This window comes from Chamaea fasciata, unplaced genomic scaffold (genome assembly GCF_029207755.1).
Source record: "Chamaea fasciata isolate MVZ Bird 193981 ecotype frontalis unplaced genomic scaffold, bChaFas1.0.hap1 SCAF_1, whole genome shotgun sequence".
Classification (NCBI taxonomy): Eukaryota; Metazoa; Chordata; class Aves; order Passeriformes; family Sylviidae; genus Chamaea; species Chamaea fasciata.
Window position 1 is genome coordinate 14,120,978 of NW_027094086.1, and position 21,299 is coordinate 14,142,276.

Below are 21,299 nucleotides of genomic sequence, written 5' to 3' on the forward strand. Positions count from 1 at the left end.
CATTGCAACCTAACAAAGCTCCCATTTGTGATATTGTTAGAGCTGGTGTCATACAGATTCATGTCATCATTCATAAATTCTTAAACTCATATCAATAAATTCAAAGATATTTTTCTTTTAAAGTTTACCCACAACTCCTTAAACTCTCTTTTATGTTTACAGTTTAATACTTTAGCCACTGACAACATTACCAATTTGAACCCAGGACATCTGGATTTTTAAAGACTAATGAAAAGTCCATAATGTGCTGCAACTTCTTCCTGCAGTACCAATCAAAATGAACCAAAGATACTGTTTTTACTACTGATATCAAAACTATCTCCAATTCAGTATGGAAATGTGTTTGGAGGAAAAGTAAGATATGGATTTCAGTGGCATCTTGGTTTAATCTTTTTATACATTAGCGAAAATGCCCATTCCATGGTGGTTATTGTGTGTTGGAAGAGCCAGTACAAATAATATTTTCAGAGGTGTCCAAGTAGGAGATAGCTCTTAGTAGTGTTTCAGGACCCTCTTAATTCACCTAGCATATTCTTTGTACGTGTTTCTGCAGATCAGTTAGAATAGTCTTCTGTGTTTAAAAATTCACCTACCAATATCATAACTTAGAAGCAATCTTGCAACATGGTATTTTTCCTAATCTGATGAATTTGGGACTCGTGCTGGGGTTTAAAATAGTCAGGTTTAGTTAGGTCTATTTGCTATAAGATTTCCACGGTGTAACATTCAGGCCACTGGTGGCAGTTCTGTCCTCTCTCCAATGCTCATTGTGATGGCTGTGTAAATTTCCCAAACCTGCCATCCACTGCCATTGTTAGTTGTGTTTGTTACTAGAGGAAGCCACCAGATTTCCACCATCACCATCTACATGTCCATCACTGAGGACGGTATAGTTTGTGGATAAGCAACAAAGAACTGGGGAGTGGAAACACTTGAAAAAAAAGTAACCAACAAAGAAACTCTTGACTGCTGGAAAGAGAAGATTGGTTGAGTTGTAGCAGAAGTAATGAAGTGTGAAATGTGCTATTCCCAACCAGTATGCCATGCTGCTTTAATTTACAGAATATATAATTATACAACATTAACATTCTGGTACATCAGTCTTTGACAAAAATTGAAATTAAAGCAGCAAAATGCATAAATCTATTTCTAAGGCAATTATAGTAATAATGGTGGATGAAAAAACTTAAATAATTTTCCTGATTTTAAGATTGTCTTTAAGATTCTTTGATTTTTGTGCCCTCGTAAACCTTTGCATACTGTTGCAAAACCATGTAGTTTAGTAAAGCTTTACTGAATACTTGTGGAAGTCCTTCCAGCATACATTGAACCCCCTCCAGAATATATGTTTTAAAAATCAGATTAACTTATATCTTTCTAGTACTTGATAATGATTTATACTAAGCCCATAGACAGCCTAGAGGATACAGAGTGCATATGCACAGACCTGGCTGGGTCAAGAGATGACCTTTCTGAGTTGCTGTCTCCAGAGGAAGGAGCATTGTTTAGTCACTGAGATGCTAACAAGGCGGTGCTGAGAGACGAACTAATTTTGGTAACTTCATGCAGAAAAAAAAGCCCCTCTGAAACTTAATGACCTTCTGTAGGGGGAAAAGGCTTTAGGCACGAAGATGCAAGCAGAAATCAACAAGGCTGTCATCTGGGAGAGAATACAGAAAAAGAAACAACTGGAATACACTGTATGTTCTAGTTAACTAAAAGTTATTATTTTGACATGGGAGCACAGTTGACAGAGTAGGTAAGGTACAAAAACATCACTGTATTTAAAACACAGCTCTTGATCATTCACAAGGAATAAAGCAGGATTTTTATTATCAAATGCCCAATGTCTAAATGTGTTGCATACACATCATCAAAGGCATTGAATCAACACAGCACTAAATTCTCAGAATCATGAAATAGTATATTATATGCAGGAGGAACCTGGGGACCATAGTTAGAGGTTGTACTGAATTTGGGGAAGAGGGATACATTTCTGACAGGAGCAAGAAACTCCTGTTACTGAGTTTATTTTGAGTGAGATACCCAGACTTCTATGGTTTTGAGGTTATAATACTCAAAGAGGTGGATGGTTTAGAACAGCTGTTCTAAAACTGTTTAGAATATTTTAATGAAGAAATAACTTTCTTACCTGTTCAGATTATGTCAGCACTCATACAAGAGTGGATGGCAGCATGGCATGGGAATGTCTCTTCGGAAAAAACATCTAGAAAACAGAAATCCAGGTTTTATGGACCATGTAGTCCATCCCTTTGCACTGGAACAAAATCAGTGCATAGAATTTGTAATTCTTTCTGGAAAACAGATAGAATTACTTTTAGTTGGCAGTATTAATGGTTTGATAGGGTATCACATATGTGAGTTATACAATTACGATACTAAGTGATCATGTCACGTAGCAACCACACAGTTGTTGAAGGACATGATAATGGGATGGTAACTTACTCAAATTCATTGTATATCACCGACCCCTGGCCATGCACTTTGGTGGTGATCAAGACGAATAAGTTCATTCTTACACCAATGGCAACACTGCAGATCTTCAAGAATACAAGCCTTTGTGCTGATCCTGAGTATGTGACTCAATGACATTTTTCCTATACCACTGGGGGGACCCTCGTACTGGAAGCTGTCTTAATGCAGAGATCGGGATATTGTGCCAAAGCTGTGAATCAGAGAATGAGTTGCTGTGGGACTTCTCTAGCTGGTATTCCACATTAGACAGGTGGTGCTGGTCTTGCTGGAACTCCCACTGTGCAAAAGGCTGACAAATGCTTTGTATTGACACAACAATAATACCAATTTTTTGTGTTACATGTACCAGAGGAATTCAACATATCCCTGAACTAGCTCAAGTCTTTCTGTCTTCTGTTTAAGGAATATTGACAAAACGAGCCACATTATTGCTCAAGTGATTAATATGTAAGCTATAAAAGGACCTGGACAAAAAGAATAAATAAAGGAAAAACTCTAAACCAAACCTATTTTCTGCTCCTATGCTCCTATTGCTGGTTATGCAGAGGCAGTAAACAAGCCCTATTCCCAAAGCTGTGCTGACAGCACTGATGATGGTAGTGCACAAATTAGGAGGTAAACAAAAAGCTGTGTTAATTTCAAGCTCCATTAGAAACACAGGCAGTAAAAAAAATCAATGACTCCCAAACAGAAAAGGTCAAAATTGGAAGGGAAAGAAAGTTGGTTTTCCGGTAGGTGTAAGACTTTTAAATTGCTATTTATTTTAAATTGTGTGTAAGCAAGAAGAAACTACTGGTCAGTGTCACATTGGTGACTTAAACACTGAAAATAAACAACTAGCAAAATTTATTTTTTTTTTTTAAATGTACTCATCTTTGGCTCAGGTTGAAATTCTTGTATTTAAAGGCTGGTTTCTATTTTAAATCTTGCCTGTAGGTTCTGTGGATATTCAGTTACATTTATAATCTTGGCATGACACATTTGAGGGATCATTCTTTTGAAAAGTGTAATCATCAGATTTCACTGTTTTCTCTTGGCATGGTATATTCTTGGATCCAAATCCTTGGGCCTGTTAATTTAAATTTTAGGTTTTGTTGTGCATCCAGATTAAGCCTGGAAATACATGTGTGTCATTTTGTTATCAGGTTGTCTCGCAGAGGATGACAGGAAGAACAAATACTGCTTTATGTTTTTGTTTTATTGTAGTGTGTCACCTTCAACTCCACTCACATTAAATCTTTATCACTTCATGTGATCTTTGCTTTGCATATTAAACTAAGTTTCATATGGCCATGTTAAATTATGTATGGAGATGGAGTTCTGTGGTATGGTGTTGGGACCCATTTCTTCAAACACCAATGCATATGTAAAGACCTTGGAATATTAACAGAACAGAGTTTGACCTTACAGAGCCAAGTTACTCACTAAGTGTTTGAGGAACTGGTGGTCTTACCGTGACCACAGATTCTCTGAAAATTATTATTCTTACACTTATTACTTATAGAACTGCTATGGTTTCATGTATTTGGTGCAACCTCTTTTGATCAAATGCAATGTTGTGAACAGGGCTCCCGTTTCTTCTTCCTTCTGCAGTACCAGCTAGTCACAGCATTTTACTGACACAAGTGTCCCTGTGTAGTGAGCACTAATCTGCTCTACAGAACAGGATCAAGATGCAGGGAGTTCAAAGACCATGGTTTATGTACAAAAATATGTTCATTTGATAGATGCTTAGATTTGTTTTAAACCACCTTCCACTAAAGTACAGTCAGTACTTTTGTTGTAGAGTCAGGATCTCTGTTATAGAAACCACAGATAAGATCCCAACTCAACACATTTTCCTTCCAAACAGCTGCATCATCTCTTTGTCTTTTCAGCTCATCCTTAAGACACAGCTTGCTCTTCTAATTGTCATTCCCTTCAGTGAACATTAGCGTACTTGTTAAATTGGCCATTTGTGTCCCAGAAATCCCCTGCCTGTCCGGTGACTCACTCAGACCTGCATTTTGTACACCCTGGGGAGGCATGGAACAAGTCATCTCAGTGCTTTCAGCTCCAGGACCTAAAACTGTTGAGCATCAAATTCAGTTCTTCCTTATTGCTTCATTAACTGTTGTTGTTGTTAAGAAAAAGGAGGCTTTTAAAGAGAAGTCTGAAAGGATGTGTTCTCTCCTATGGATCGTTTCAACATCTTAGGGTTTTTGTTTTTACAAGTTACCAAGTGCTTTCTTACTCCCTCACTGTGCTGTCCTGCCAACCTTACCTGCCTGCCTCGTGTTTCTTAACATGATCACCACCAAAAGAAACCTGCTGTATCTGGCGGTGTTGCCATTAAGGCACGAAGATAGCATGTAGAAATCAGTTTGCCCAACCATGGTTGCCCTGGGATATATATGTCTTACAGCAGTCAAATCTTGTTTGGCCAGGAAAGGAAGCAGCAGTGTAGAGAGCCAGTATGATCAGTGCCAGCTTTTAAAAGTTGCCATGATCTGTTTATTTTCAAGTTCATTTTAGCTCCTCAGGTTAATGATCGCTCATTTTGACAACACAACATTTGTATTTGTTCCAGAAAATAATGCATTTGTTTTTCTAGAGCCTTCCATCAAAACTTTAGTTACACTCAGCCTCCCATCCACGTATCTGAGGCCAGATACTGCCCCTTGAAATCATCAGAGGCTAATGTCGGTGAGTCTTGGGGTTGCTAGCTGGTTTTTGTGTCTGTTTGAAAATAAATTAACATTGTGTTGAAGACTTCGTAAAACTACCCTTCATGGCATCTAAGGAGTAATGACTTCAGTGAAGCTTGAGGGCAAAGTGCTCACCGTTTACTACTGCAGTAATTCTTTCACAAGGCTTTCCTCTCTTGCAGCACAATTAATTTTACATTTCATTTACTGGCATTGGCATGCATTTAGCTTTATAATATTAGTTAAAATTGGTTTATGATGTCCGTTTTATTTTTAGCACATTGAAAGCAGGGGAATAATTGAAGTGTGCGCTGTTCTACAATTTAGGGCTTGTGGTGGACTTAGAGAGATGAGGATTGCCATTCCTGCTTCAACTGACCTAAAGGGAATATAACTCTTTAACATTTCATTGTAATCTTTCTGATGATACCTCAAAATGTCAGCTTGCGCCTTATAGCTTAAGGTCCCCAAATAACTTCTGATGGACCTCAGAAGTTTAAAAATTAAGTCCCAGTTATATACACCGATAATATTTTAATATGAAAGGCAGCTGAAGTTTGATACATGATTTTTTTTGGTTTAGTTCTTCTTTTCAGTTCAAAGTTGTCTCTTGGAACTTAAGTTACAAATTGTCTCCTCTATGTCAATATCAACGAGTTGGCTTTATGGTCTGTCACAGGATACTCTGCTGGCCAAGCTAAAAAGCTGTATTCTAATGAAGTCTTAGTAACTTTCTGGCATGAAAGGGAATTAAGACATATTTGGTCTGGGGTTTTCTTGCTTGCTTCACAGCACAGTGCTTTGGTTCTAAAATGCCAGTTTTTCTAATTCAAGTGATTTTAAGCTTTTCTGTGAAGAAAGTAATGCATTAGGAGGCCAGTCAAGTGCTGATTAAAATCTGGTTTGGGGCTCACACTGATTTCTACAACCTTCTTTAATTCTTGACCTGGAAAAAGGGACGTTCATAAATGTTTCCTGTAAGGAGTGATGTTTCATCAGGAATTTGAAGGGGGAAGAATACTCTGAGACATCTCCATGTGAGTGGCATCCTACTTGAGTTGCCATCAAGGAAAATAATGTGTATAGATCATAAGGTTTGGCCGGTCTTTGGAGTTTATGGAACATTTGCCACTGTGTTTGCTTTTCCCTATGAGATAAAGCAACCACCGGCAAGCATTGAAACTCAGTGTGTTAGAATGCACAACACACAGAGCTCAAAGAACAGCAAGCCCTTCATCAGCCGGGCAAGGCAGTCCACATGCTGGCCTGACCTTACTCCCACCTTTTCTGTTAGGAGAGCAGGTTATTTGCCAGTCATTCTGAACTCTCACTATGAAACATAGTTTTTCTGCTGTGCTTGTATCTAAAAGCTATCTACTTTTATTGCTGTCCCCATCTGAAATATTTCAGGCTAATGAAACAATATGATTGTTTTTATCTCCAAAGTACTTCATTTCTACTGATGAATGTCATACACAAGAACTCAAATCTAAATCTGAGCGGTTATCTCTGCTAAGATGCTTTTAAAAAATGAATTAGCTTAGTAAAAAGCTGGCAAATACATGCCAAACGTTTTGTGAGGATTGCTGATGGTGAAGTTTTGTTAAACTGTGCTTTTTCCAAGCAAGTACAAAAATAGCAACATTGGAAAACATGAAGCTGAGTCTTTTGCACAACTGACGCTATTATGAGACTGCATATAGCATTCTTTTTCTCTCTTTTCCCCTTTGAAAACTGAACATAATCTCGGAAGTATGTGAGAGAAGTAAGGTTGATGCTTAGCGTGACTGACTGCTCAAGAAATATGTACTATTTGCTATTTTAAGCATTAGCCAGTAATTAGGATCTGCAGCACTGAGTCTCATTCTCTTGTCATTAATGAGGTCATTAACAAAGATATGATACAGTCTTTTCCTCCTGTCAGCCATGTAACTGAAATAAGTGAAAACATCAAATATTTTGAGGCCAGTGTTACACTTTTTGTGAACCTGCTTCTGGTGATGCCTGTCAGCACAAGCCTAGTGAACTTCTGCAGTGTTTGGGAAACTGCTCCTCAGAGCCATTGGGAATCCTTTTCACACCTGACTCTTGAGTGTGTATTAAACACAAGATACTTCTCTTTTATTCCAGCCCTTCTTTGGCTCCCTCCCTCCCTAGCAGCTTTATGGATTAGTGAGGTCATTCCCCATTGCTCCAATGCCATGTCCCCCCAGACATGTCTAAATGATGGTATCACCTATGCTCTTCCTTAGAAAGAACTCCCTACCACAAAGTCACCCCATGCTCCCCTCAGACCCCACCTGATGACTGTCTTGCTGGCGGAAAGTTTGCCAGCATTTGAGGTACTGAAACATCAAAAGCAATCAAGTGCTACTTACTGCCTTGCCGACCTGTGGCTCGCTGTTTTCTTGTGTCTCTGCATCTGCTGTTTGTCTTGTCTTTGGGTTTGTCTATACTGCCTTCTGCAGTGTGTCATGAAGAAAGATTACCCAGCCAGGCAGCTTGGAGGAGCCTACCTGCAGGAGGAAAAGCTTTGTGCTCTGCCATTGTAGCTCCTTTTCTTGAGCCAGCTCATTTAGATTTGTATCACTCTACTGTACATGAAACTCTAGTGCACAGACTCTCTGTTTTGCACTGGGAATGTGCTTGACATAAGGAGTAAGGAAATAGTTCCACTATTAATAGATAAATACGTTTTCACATGAATTGGACAAGTAATATATTCCTATAAATTTTAGATATGTGCTATAATGACAGGAAAAACCATAGAATCAAGAATAGCAGGTTGGAAGAGACCTCAAGGTTCATCTGGTCTAACCTTTCTTGGCAAAAGCACGGTCTAGACAAAAGGACCCAGCAGCCTTCTCAGCTGAGTCTTGAATGTGTCTGATGTTGCAGAATTCACTGTTTCCCTGAGGAGATTATTCCAACAGCTGATGGTTCTCAGTGTGAAATATTTTCCTCTTGCATCCAGTTGGAATGTCCCTGGGAGTAACACGTATCCATTACCTTTCCCATTTTCCCTGTGACTCCCTGTAAAAAGGTAGTCTCCTTCTTCTTTATAGCTATCCTTCAAATACTGAGTCACAGTAGTAAGGTTTCCCCTAAGCCTTCTTATCTCAAGGCTGAACAAACACTTATCTCAGCCTTTCCTTTTTTCTGGCCCTTGTCTGGACCCTCTCCAGCCTGTCCATGCCTTTTTTGTATAGCAGGGACCAAAAGTGAAAGCAGTATTCCAGATGTGGCCTGAAAAGCACTGAGTAGGGCAGGATAGTGACTTCTTCATCTCTACTGGGGATGCATGTGTTGATGCAGGCCAGCATTCTGTGGGCTTTCTTCGTCACAGCAGCACACTGTTCACTCATATTGAACTTGTTGTCTACCAGGACCCCCAGGTCCCTTTCCACAGAGCTGCTCCCCAGACAGACCTGTCCTTGTTCAACTTCATAAGGTTCTTGTTAGCCCAGTATTCCAGCCTATCCAGTCTTCCTGCAGGGTGGTTCTCCCTTTCAAAGTGTTTATCTCCCACTCAGTTTTGTATCATCAGCAAACTTCATTGGGGCACAATTTATCCCATCATCCAGATCTCTTTTGAAGATATTAAACATTGAAATCCCCCTTTTTTTCACCCCACTGGTGTGCCTCATCTGTTTTGCCTTGCAGTCTTCAGGACACACACAGTGTATTGTAAGTGTAGCTTCCTGTCACCTTTGCTTATCTTACACTAATACAGTTATTAAGAGTATGATGTAAGAATTTTAATTTCTGATGTTGCTGCCCAAAGACCATTACAGAATGAACTCTTAAGGAAACTGGAGGTTTGGCAGTTCCCTGTCTCTTGCGTGTTTTAATAAATGTGTTATTTTAGAGTACATTTCCATTTTTATTCCCCTTGATGCTGTCCACATTGGACCTAAGAAATTCCAAGCTGCTAGAAAAGCGAGGGGGAGGGACAGGAAACAAAAACTTGACATTTGAAGTTATTTTCCAGCTCGTTTAGCTATTATTTTGTGTTGCTGTTATACTTGACACCCCCTGGTGAGAATGGCTGCATGTGCATGGTAGAAGGCAGTGGCTGTCCTGCAGAACTTACAGGTAGGAAGTAGGTAGGAAATGGTAGGAAGTGTCGCCTGAGGGTTGCTCTGTGGAGGAGGAGGCATAGAGGCACCAAACCAAAGGCTGTAGGTGCTGGAACCAGAACAGAATGGCAGCTCAAGGTTCCTCCAACCTTCATTCCTGAGGAAAAAACCTCCTCTTGATGGTTTTCAAAACCCCATCAACAAAACCAATTCTCTGAGAGTCCATATGGGCAAAAGCAAAAGCTGTGCCAAGTCCAGTGGCTCCCTTCTTACCTCTGCACTGCTTGCAGGAGCCCTAATGAGACTTACCAGCCTTTTTCATCCAACCTATATGCTGAAGACTGGAGGAAGATATGATTTATTTGCTAGGACCAGGATGGATAGCATCATAAATCTCCTCTAGGCAGCAACAATTAAAGTTGCCAGGGCGCTCTGCATTGCCACGTGGAGTCCAGGCAACTCTGACCAGATTTGACTGGCTTATTTTGCTAAATGAGGGTGTTGAAATGACCGTCTGGATTTTATTAATAAGTGTATAAATCTGAACTATAAGGGGAAAGAAGATGAACTGGTGCTAGTATATCTGTGACATATACTTAATAATAAAACTTAAACTCTTATACAGCCTGATACAAATTACTTGCTCTACTGCGCCAGTTCTGCCACAGCTACACATTTCATTTTTGTGATATGCTCTGCGACTGCTCCACTAGTAAGTGCTGAGAGGGGAGAGAAATAGATAGATAGATGCATCTGGTATTTATAGAGGACTGTTTTAATGGTGCTAAAAAACTGATGTGCTCAGCATTCCTTGCAGCTGCAGTTGCGTTCGTGTCAGTAATCCTATCAGGAGGGTTGCTGGTTTCCAGAGTAATTAGAACCCTGAAGCAAATAAACAGCAAATGAATTCTCTTCTTTTGAAGTTAACATCTTTTTTCCCCTCTTTTAAATAGCCCTTCTCTGGGATAATTATGTACCAGTCATTATAACATTAAAAATAATTTTAAGTGAATGAATGCTATTTTTATTGTTGTTGTTCATTGCTAATTATTATGAACTAATTGTAATAGGATAGTCTTCTAAAAATCTCATTTCATTAGAGAATGGCTACTGACTTAAATTGTCTCCTGCCTTGATCCCAGGGAGAGGCAGGAGCTCCAAGCTGAGTTCATCTAAGCTGTGCTGGTGGCTTACAGGTTGTGTGAGTGCAACACAAGTTGTTGCTCAAAGCCCCTTTGATAAACTTCTGCTCTCCTAGTTAACACAGGCTAAAAATAAATTCAGACTAATGTAGGCTTGCCACCAGGGAAGTGATAACAGAGATACTACATGATAATACAGGGAGGTAAGAGCCTTCCTATCTAGCTTTTTGTGACTTTGGGATAATACGTTGTGCCCTGAGCACTCGTTCCTGAAAAGATACTGGCAGGAGTTCAGGGGACACTAACAACCCATGGAGTTGTCTAGGGAGGGTTTGACTCTAAACAGTGGTATCTTCACCATTTATCTGGGTTATTAATTTTGCAACATTTGTGGCTTTAGTCAGATGTTTTCAATTTGTGCTCATATATGCTGAGTTACAGAGCATGGGCACTGGGTCATCGTTGTGCAAACTCTGCAGTCTGGTTTGCATTTTTTTACTCTTGATTTCTAACTAGTTTCAAGATTAAAAAGAGAATAATAAGGATTACTTACAGCTATTTAAGCAAGTATATATTAATTGATGTTTCCTGGTAATGAGGTATGAGAATGAAAAGCCCACCCCACCTCTCAGATCCCAGCTTGAATTTTTAAGATGGGCTGTTAAAAGAAAAATGTCTTTGTATTCACAAATTGCCCACATTCAGTCCAGAGTTACTAGCACATAATAAACATGGAAACATCTAGTGACACTTTCTTTAATGGACTAATTCTTTAGACTAGAACCACAGCTTTTATAACTCTGATTCTTAAAATGCCTTTTATAATGATGTTTCTTAAACAGCCTTAGCTTCTGTTGTCCTGTAATGGCAATTCTTTCCTACCAAAAGGACCAAGACAGCACAGTGCTCTGGCTGTAACCTGTCATGTTCACAGAAATACCTGAGAAAGATGATGTGGAAACTAAGGCTTCAGGGGGTTCAAATATTTCTAAACTTCAGTTCAAAGTGGAGTTCAGGAGATATTTCTATAGCATTGACTGTGCTTTGGACTTCCCTCATTTCCTCACCCTTCCTGCAGTTATTTTTGGATGAGAGATTTATAGCAACAGAGCAAATTGCCATGTTAAATCTGAGCTCAACTTTCAAATCAGTCGTCTCTGAGCAGGACCATATAGACCCAAACGCATAGGGGAAGGATAAGCCAAATCTGCTAATGCTTTGAGTCAATGCATCTGTGATAGAGCTCATAAAATTCTCTAAGCAGAATTACGATGTTGAGAGTTATGACTACTTTATGCTTGAATGAAAGCATCCCCTTGTTGGTTTGAGGGACACAACCTCCTACACAGTGACTTCTTTCTTTAGGGTGATTTATCTTAATTTTCCTCTGTGTTTCCATATTTTGAATAGGAGTTCATGTATGCTGAATTATAGTGTATAGACCTTGGGTCATCTTTTTCTGAACTCTATATTTAATCATACCGTTTTTACCTCTTGGCTTTGAAATGCAATGCCGGAGGAAAGAATGTAGTTTTGTGCTTGTGATACATCTCAGAGGCTATTTAGATAATGGTTTCTTGACAAGGAGGTGCTTGTGGGGGTTTTTTTTTTGCTAAGTCTTTTTGTTCCAATTGTGATAAACTTGTGATGTATAACAGTGAAAATAAACCCCCCATAGTTTCTTTTGAAATGAGCTTAGGAGTGTGCCATCCAAATGCCTCATGCTCTCAGAGAAACCCTTAACACCTACTGTTGCAGACACTTCTGCTGATCCAGGAGTTTCTAAGCAAGGAAGGCAAGACTTTTCATAGATGTGTATCAGCCCCAAAAGGAAGAGTGGATACATTTAGAAGAGAAAATTTTCTTTCAAGGAAAAAATTAAATTACTGCAGAAAGTCTTAAAATCTTGTGGTGGTCTGCCAGGCAGCAAATCCCAGAAAGATATCTGATCACAAATGGCACTATATGTCTGGTACAGGCTTCTGACTGATATTACAGTCAGCTAGACAGAAGTGAAGATAGAAGTGAAGCAGAGGTAAGGAATCTAATCATTCAAAAAACACATGCTCACACGATATTATCTCTTTTCTGAGGGAAAATGAACATAGCAGCTCACTTAGACCCATGGCTGGCATGAGTAAGTAGTTTCCTAGTTCAGAGAAAAGTTAACAACGTAGACAAATATGCTCTTAATTAATTTTTACTCTTAACAACACATTAGAGTTTGAACAATTCAGATGCAATTAATGGGACAAGAAAATAATTGTTAAAAACATAAGGAGACTGTGATATTGTGCTCCTTGCAATTATTTTTAATACTAAATAAACACAGTGGTGAGAAAATTGTAATTCATAGTTACTGCACAGTACTAAAAAAGAGCAGTGTGATAGCCAGTGCCAGGTAAGCCCTTAATGAATAAACCAGTTTTTTATTGCATTGTGCAATGCCGCATTCTGACAGTGTATAAAAGGAGTGAATTTCAGTGGTGATGTAGGTTCAGTTAAAGACAATCATGCCAACCTGTTCTGTACTGGTTTTTGGAAGATGGAGAAAGGGAAGGGGAGGGATAGCAATGTCTGTCACAGACAAAAAAGGCAATGAAATGTGACCCTCTTTTAATTAAAGGGTCCCACAAAGTAATTTCCCCCTTTAACTTGTGATAATATGGTTTTGGCAGGAAGAGTAATGTGAACAAAACACTCTTCTTTATAAGCAAAATCAAGGAGGGCAGGCAAATTGTATTCAGTAGCAATTTGTTGGGGAATTTGTCATTTGTTTTTGAAGAGTGCTTGGAAATGGACAGCAGGAGTGGGGTGTTTTGCTTGTGCCTTGTGAATGGCAGCAGCAGTGGGGTTTGAAAAGCTTTTAGAGGAGTCAGGGGATATTTTCCCATGGGAAATTATAGAAAATACCTGTCAGTTTTAATGGCAACTCATCATTCCAAAAGGAGACTAATGTGCTCTTTGGAAGGATATTTTATCAGCTCAAAGTCCTCTTTGTGGTAACATAAAATAGGGTAAATATAGTCAAGGCAGTAAAATCTTACAAACATCTCTTCAGCTTGGGGGATTTAAAGAAAGAACAACATAGGTTCCCTCTGGATTTTTGAACAGGGTGTAAATAAGTACAAAAATGTCTTTTTTTTGGTCCTGTTTTGATAATGTCCAATATATCTATCCCTTATTTTCTGCCCATTTATGACCAGACTGAATCAATATGCTTTATTTCCTATTTCCCAGCCTAACAGTGCTTTCCTTGTGAAAGGACTATTAGGGACATATGGCCAGAAGAGGTGGGGGCCCTTGCTTTTTTAACTGGTTAGTTACACTTTGGTCTGTGTCCTTAGAGCTTTTAGAGAAGTGCACCATTCTTTTATATGGGATGTTAGGAAAAATACAGCTGATATAACTTAATTAGTATATCATGTCTCTCATTGTAGGGTCTGGCCTAGGAAGGTTTTTTATTAAGGCGAAATGCGGCATCTTGTTGAGCAGAGAGGCTGAATGACCCTGAAGTGGGTCTGCAATTAGTGAGCCATAGACAGGAGAAATTGTGCTGCATCTGACACACAACGCAGTGTTTTCCAGCCAGAAGAGACACATGCACAGTGCTAGGGAACAGCTGACAGCAAGCCTTTCTGGAAGAACAAGCTGTAACACAGCAAAACTTAATCAGTGCTGTCCTCCCTCTTTCCTGCTCTGTATGTCTTTATTTCTGCCTTGTGCATCTGCTGCTTCTATTGAAGACATTATTTTAGACATTAATGTCTAAACCAGGAATCCTACAGAGGAGACTTGCAGGGTGATGGGTTTAGGTGGAGGCAGTAGGCTTTAGGAATTGGCCAGAGGTTAGAGATGCAATAGTTGTTGTTACTGACTAATCTGCTGAAACCAGAGGGAAGTGGAAATGTAAAGACATGAAGAAAGGCTAAGTGCTCATACCAGATTTTCCCATCATTTTGATTATGGTAGGGTAAGGTTCAAATAGCCTACCTTGAAAGAAGTGGCAGCAGAGTCCTTTCCTTTGATCTGCAGATCCACTTTGGCCATTTTCTTGAGTAATCTCACCATTAAAACAAAAATAAAATAGAAGTGTCCTGCTCTTAATCTAGCCATTCCAAAGCAGGTGAGTCACTGTTGTTGGTCTTGTCCTGCAGCCAGGTCAGAGGAGCAGCACACACTCACACGTGAAAAGAGGGGCTGAGGAAGGCTGGTGCTGTCAGCAACTGTAATTAAACCACATCATCCTCCTGAGCCATAGCTCCAGCAATAACTAAGCATTGGATGTGTCCCACAGTAAGACCAGCTGGGCTTTTCTCTAGTGCTCTAGACAGATTTTCACTGCAGAGATGCTCTTCTCTAGCTTAGCTCAAGTGAGAATGGCCCCTGTGCAGACAAAACCTGAGCTGTTTGTGTCCATATTCTAACTCGGGTCACAAAAAAGCATCTTGCATGCTACTTAATGAGTAAATACTCAGATCACCCTGATGGAAGGTGTACAGCACTGTCTAGTTGTTTGTATGTGTCACAAGATGATTGTAGGGATTGTGTCACATTTTTAGGGACTGCTGCAGTTCAGAAGTCTTCAGTGTCTGCCCTTTCGTTTCCAGAGGACACTCAGTCATGCTGCCAGACTGAACTGTGGAAGGGGGCACTAAGGCAGAGGATGATTTTTAGTGGTTCTCCCTCTTCCTGGCCCTCCAAATGTGCTTAGTCTGGCAGTGAGGTGGCTGCATATATGTTAGTGTGAACCAACCCTGAAGAATCTCTTCAGGCAGCAGTTGCTGCTGCTTTCAGTGCTGCCCTGAGCCTGATGATCCCCTTGTGAATCTTTAATACTGATCCACAGTACTCAGGCTTGTTTGAGGTTTTTCCTGTTGCATCAAGCCATATTCTGACCCTCCTTTCCTTTCAAGGGAAGACAGGACAGGCAGCAGCTATCCCATCTGAACCTTCTTCCCATTTGCTGCCTGTAGCTCTTTCACCCTACTACAACAGCTGGACTTCTGGCCCAGTGCCTTTGACTTCCTAGTCACCTGACCATCTGAGCTCTTACCTGATTCTAAGTCAGGAGTACCATGTCCATCAGCCAGCATCTCCCACATTTTTTCCCACTTTTAAGGATGTTTGGCTTGAATCTGTTTTTGTGAAAGGTGTTTCTGTTCTACCATTTATTCATATTTGAAATGTTCCTGGGACTGTTTCTCTTCACAAGTCCGCTGGTTCCTTTGACAAGGGCAGAGGCATTTCTGGCCATTTACCAGAAATACCAGAGGAGAAAGGTACACAGTATCTTCACCACCTGAACATCATCTTGCAATTTCTAAATCTAATAGCAAGTCTTTCTTTATTATTATTATCATTATTATAGTTATTATGTTTGCTATGTTTATTACGTTTATTTATTTAGTTTGTAGTTATTTTGTTTTATGAGTCTCATTACACCTAATTTGTTTCTTTTTTTGTGAGCCACCATATGGCATCAGTGGAAACCTGGTGAAAATGTATTTATCATCTCACAAAACATATATAAAGATGTCAAACACATAATTTAATTAGAAGAAGTCATTTTCTTTAAGATATAGTCTTACCAATTAGTCATTGAGAGCTTCTGGACCAAGTCTTAGCTGTCTGGCAAGGGATATCATGAAGATACGTGTCACGAGTCAGGATGAGGTATAAAGGAAGTGTAAAAGTAGTGCTATTTCAGGTATCACAAACCAATTCTGAGTTCCTGACGATCTTAAGTGAAGTATTTCATTCTCATGACTTAGGAAAATCTCTCTTGGAACAGACAAGCAAATGAGGCACAATGGAAAACTGGAAAAACTTTTCTTGGTGCTGGAAATGCACAGCCATGGCAGAATACAGCCTGGGGTTTTCCACCAGACTTCCCACCAATCTGGAGTTGGGAGTCAAGAAACCCCTTTTAATCCACTGATTTGGAAAGGCTTCCAGAGGGCAGTTCACATTTGAGGCAGTATTATTCCTCCAGTAAATACACAGTAATCAGGTTCTAAATTTATGAAGTAATTTATTTAAATACTTTCAGTTTCGTGGGATGAAGCCAGCCTGTGAGATCTATCTCTGCAGCCTGGCTGAACTTGCTTGGACAAGAATTTGGCTTGAAGGGAGTGAAGAGGCAGAGCCCTCTTTAGAAGAGGAGAGCTTGCTCCACAGCTCTCAGTTTATGAAATTGTTTGGTACCACTGTTCCTTTGCCCAATACTTAGGTCAGTCGTTTTTCTGGTTAAACACTCTTCCTAAAAGTCAATTGCATCATTCATTCTCCATCCATTAAATAGGAAACTGATAGATGTATTTTTTGTTTCCTTTGCTGTGAATGTTACATAAATCCATCTGTGAAGCCAGGCTTGGAGCAGGTCTAGTCAGCATCTGCTTTCAGGTGCTGTGCCCCTGCTGCCATAGACATGTCTATGGTGGCAGCAAGATCCCCATCTAACACAACAATGGGAATATTTAGTAGATTGGTTCAATTTTTGAGGTGTTTCTTTAGCAGTTTAATGTCATCTGGTGGATGCTGCTGCACCTTGTCCATCCCAGCCTCTTGCAGGTTTCTAACTCCTCTTTTGGAACTCATACAGCAGTGTAGAGAACTGATTTAATGAGTTGATCTAGGCAGAAAATAGTCACTGTAAAGACTAATGGCTACTAAGGCATTAGAGAGTTTGTGTACTGTAACATTCATCGTTAGCAAGCTTTGCATCATCCAAGCGTGTTCTCACCTCCTGCATGCACACAGGCTTGTTCATGTTCTATTTGGAGTGTGGGACTGTAGGGTTTCTGGTCCATGTTCCCACCTTCTTCTGAGAGATAATACTGCTGACAGCAGAAAGACCTGTACTTTTTGAAAGGTGGCACCTTTTGTATTTGAGCTAAAAGGAATAGCTGCAAAAATTCCAGCTCTCTCTCCAGACCACCCTGCTGCATGTGCAGTGTATTCATGTGGGAATGGTGCATGCTGGAATGGCCTTCTTTGAAAATCTGTGCTAAAATACTTGCTGTTAAACTGATCCAGACTCCAGTGGTGGAGTTGCTTATCCCTGTAACACCAGCAGCAATTCAGTTTTCTTCCTGAGGGTCCACAGTATCCTGTTGTTCCGGAGGCAGACAGAGTAGATCAGGTGCAGGTTCTGCCTGTGGTGAAACAGGTGTTGGTCTCTTCCCAGGAGGAAGGATGGGCAGTTCCGTGGTTCCCTCCATCCGCAGAGGGCTCTGTCAGGTGATGTCGATGATAAATGGGCAAGTGGGCAGAAGGAGTGATGGGATAACCCTGGGGCAGGTCACCAGACATCACAGACCTCACTTCATGTGGGCCTCTTTTTGTGCTCAGAAGACAAATAGGCAAGAGTTCTTCCTTTGTATATTTAGCAGTTGTTTGGTGGTGGTAAGAAGACAGTTTAGGGAGGGGACTGCTTTCCTGTACCCATCCCCCTCATACTAAAGCTCTCCCCATGACTTTAGTAATGGCTATTCACAGTTAGAAAGCGCCTTTCCTCTTTTGTGATGTTATTTAGCACAGGCTTCAATTAAAAGCAAGCCCAGGGAAAATAGGGGGTGGTTGCCTAGTAACCAATTGCCTTGGGATCTGGAAAGATACAGCAGAAATAAGGGTTAATTTTTGCAGGTGAAAGTAGGGATGTCCAGGGATGTGGGTGGTGGAGATTTTAATCTAAAAAGATCTAGGACATGGTTCAGAGAGGCAGAGTTCCCACTGGGTTCTCTCTCCAAATAACAACACAAGATAAACGTTGTTTGTTTAGTTAGAATCCACACCTATGGAAAGTTAGAGAGAATACCAGATCACTGTTTGAGGGTGCTTCCTTGTGTGTGTTATTTACATAATTTGCCACAGTGATGCAAGGTTTTCTATCTCTGCATCTCATTCACAGTTCAAAGCTTGCCTTAAATAAGCAGCTGCACATGGCCACATAGCCTACAAAAAATAGTGACTGCTTTAGTGCACATGTTCCCTGGGGTTGCCTGGTTTCCTCAAGGTGCCCACAGGTGTCAAAAGATCAGTGTTAAATACTTTAAGGTTTATTTTGAGAGAGTCAAACCCTGCAAAGATCTTCTGGGGGTTTCATACCTCTGAAAATGAAGCAGTAACCATGCTTCTTCAAAACTTCCTAGTCTGCCTTACCGAGTGCATATTTTCCCTTCTCAGTATATTTTAGGTGGTTTTAGAATAGGATAAATAAAGAAGAGAGATGGTTTGTGTGCATGCCACTCATGAAAATATCCTTGACCTTTGCTTCTAAACAATCTTGAACTGAAGAGCATGAATCCAGATGTGCAGCTGAGTGACCTTTTGGGATACCTGTGTCCCCACCCCCAGTGGAGGGAGCTGCAGGGAAGGAGGCAAGAATGCGGCATATCAGATGTGAAGGTACTTAAATGAGCTTCAGCTTGGACTCTCTTTTATGGTGTCATCATGAAGTGTGAAACTCCTCTGCAGATAGGCGACTGATTCCCTGTGAAGGTAATCAGGTACCCTGTGAAATCCTTTGCACATTAACTGGTACATGTAGACTGTGTGCAATATGCAGTGGTTATTTTGTCTGGATATTAGAATCCTCTTTTTCCCACTGATGAAAGAAGAGGGTAAAATTAATCCTTTTCACATGCTGTTGTTATTTCTTTGTGCTTATTTATATTATGACAGCATTTCAGAAGCCCTCCTTGAGGGCCCTCCTGCACTCAGTTCTTTATGAGTACGTGCTGGAAAGACTGCAAAAGATTGCATGCTAACTATGTCGGAAATCAGCAGGTAAATGCAACAAATAGATAGGGGAAAAAAATAAGAGGCTAGCTCTCTCTTAAAGTAAGCCATCATCCCAACAAAAATCTGTCAAGTTTTTTTGTAGACATCATGCTAAAGGGAAATGTTTCTAGATTTCTTCCAAGATTTTTCAAGAAGACAGTAAGATTTGGCCTCACAGGTGTTATGAACCAACTGCCCAGAAGTGGGAGCCTCCTGGGAGAAAATGTGATTGAGATTTCTTTGACTGGGTAGTAGAGGCGGGTATCTCTGTCAGAGTTAGGATCAATAGCTTGGTAATAAATAAGAAATTACAGGTAAAGATAGGTTCCATTCAGAGGGACCTTGAGAGTCTTCAGACATTTCTGAGTCTGCTGTTGCAAATATGAATCCATTATCATCAAAGCAAGGAAACAGAAAATAGTCTCCATGGCAGCATTTTGAATGGAGGGAAAGCAGGACCAGGAGAATATGTGAAGTGCTACAACACACAGTTGATGGACTCTGTTTCTCAAGATAGCCATGAGCTTTGACAAATTTCCATTTGGAAATGAAAAATATTGTAAGGCTAAGAGAGAAATACTGCCAAGACTTAAATATGTTTTTAATCTGCACAAGATTGCTCAGGTCCTTGGCAGAGCACTGTTTGAACTGTTAAACTGATTACTGGATTGTTGTTCATCAAATTTTACACCCTTTGGGCCTGGTACAGGTATTGAAAGACATTCTAATGCTACAAGCATCATGTTTGGTGCACCCTGGAGAAGAGGAATTTATGTGTTTGGGATTTTTTCAGTGTTTTGTAGAAAAATCCTTCGGAGTATAATTTGAAGTACTGTATCCCTTCACTCCTTCTCAGAGAGGGATATGTATGCTGGGCTTTTGTCTGGTATCCCACTTATACCACAACAGCCACTCTGTAGAGAAGAGCCATCCTGTGGGACAACTGTATTTTGCATTGAGATTCACCAGTGGCAAAGCTGTTCCCCCATTTCCAGTAATTGAGGTGTATAAGTAATCAGCTTGTTCCTGAGTGAGGAAGCAACTTTGTTGATGATCACATGAGCTTCTGAACACAGGGTGTGCTCAATGCTGTCTATGAAGGATCTACAGGCAATAAGATTTTTTAATTAAATTTCTTTGACCTAGAATTATGTTTAATTAAATACTATATTAAACAGACTTAAACAAAAAGGCATTTAGTAAACCACTATGCAAATTTAAAGGTAATTAAAATTTCAAATCTGTCGACTTTACATCATCTCTATAATTGATGCTAAATGTGAACAGATCAAATACACCTTTTTTTTTCTTTTTTTTTTTTTTTTGCAAGCTAAGATTGGTAATGATTCCTTTGAATTATTTCTGTATCTATCTGATCTGTTGGATTCATCATTAGAGTGGGTGTCTTTGGGGTTCGTAGTTACTGATTGGTTTGGATGCACCAAAGAGGTGTTGCATAATACAGAGGTGACAGGGCACTCATTAGAGAAAATAGGCTGAAGTGTAAACTGAAGACAATAATGAAGAAAGTACTTCTAACCAGAAATTTTGACTACTGACTCTCCTAGTTAGGCTGAAAAGAGAGGCTCAAATGTAAAAAGTACATGAAACCAATAAATTAGAAAAACATCCTCCAAGAGTTTCTAAAGTTGGAACTGGACCAACTCCACTACAGCAGGACTGTATTCAGTCAACCAAGACAGCTGACTAACTTAATTCTTGAAACTGAGGTCAAGAACGCACTGAGTAATATTCATGGTTTTCTAGCCAAGAATGACCGACCCTTGCTCTGAGTGATAAATAAGCAGTATTTATCTGCTTCAAAAGCCTTTAATAAATGGCTGCAGTTAGGCAGTATGGTCCCAGATGTTGAGAAACCTGGCTCTGCCATTTGAACTCATAGATAAAATGAGTGGTGAAGGGAGTCCCTCTCCACTCAAACCTCACAGGGAGTCAAAAATAAGCATGACGTGTGGGACCAGTCTGTGTCTGCCTCTGCAAAAGCTGAGGCTTAAAAAGCCAACATATTTCTGTACTGGTGACATCTGTTACTACTGCTTCTGCTCTGCAGCAGCTGATGTGACCCAGCTGTGGATCAGCATTTGTGAAGG

General features: G+C 40.1%; 1 protein-coding gene across 2 annotated transcripts in view; it reads left to right on the plus strand.

Moving 5' to 3' along the window:
* SAMD12 (sterile alpha motif domain containing 12) overlaps window positions 1-21,299 on the plus strand; it is a 175,039-nt gene that overhangs the window by 112,401 nt on the left and 41,339 nt on the right. The window contains exon 6 of one of the 2 annotated variants that reach the window (XM_066177048.1): window positions 18,703-18,731. The exons of the other annotated variant lie outside the window; for it this stretch is intronic. The gene's annotated coding sequence lies outside the window, so the exon portion shown is untranslated. Of the gene's footprint in view, window positions 1-18,702; window positions 18,732-21,299 lie in introns of those variants that run through there. 2 annotated transcript variants of the gene reach the window in all.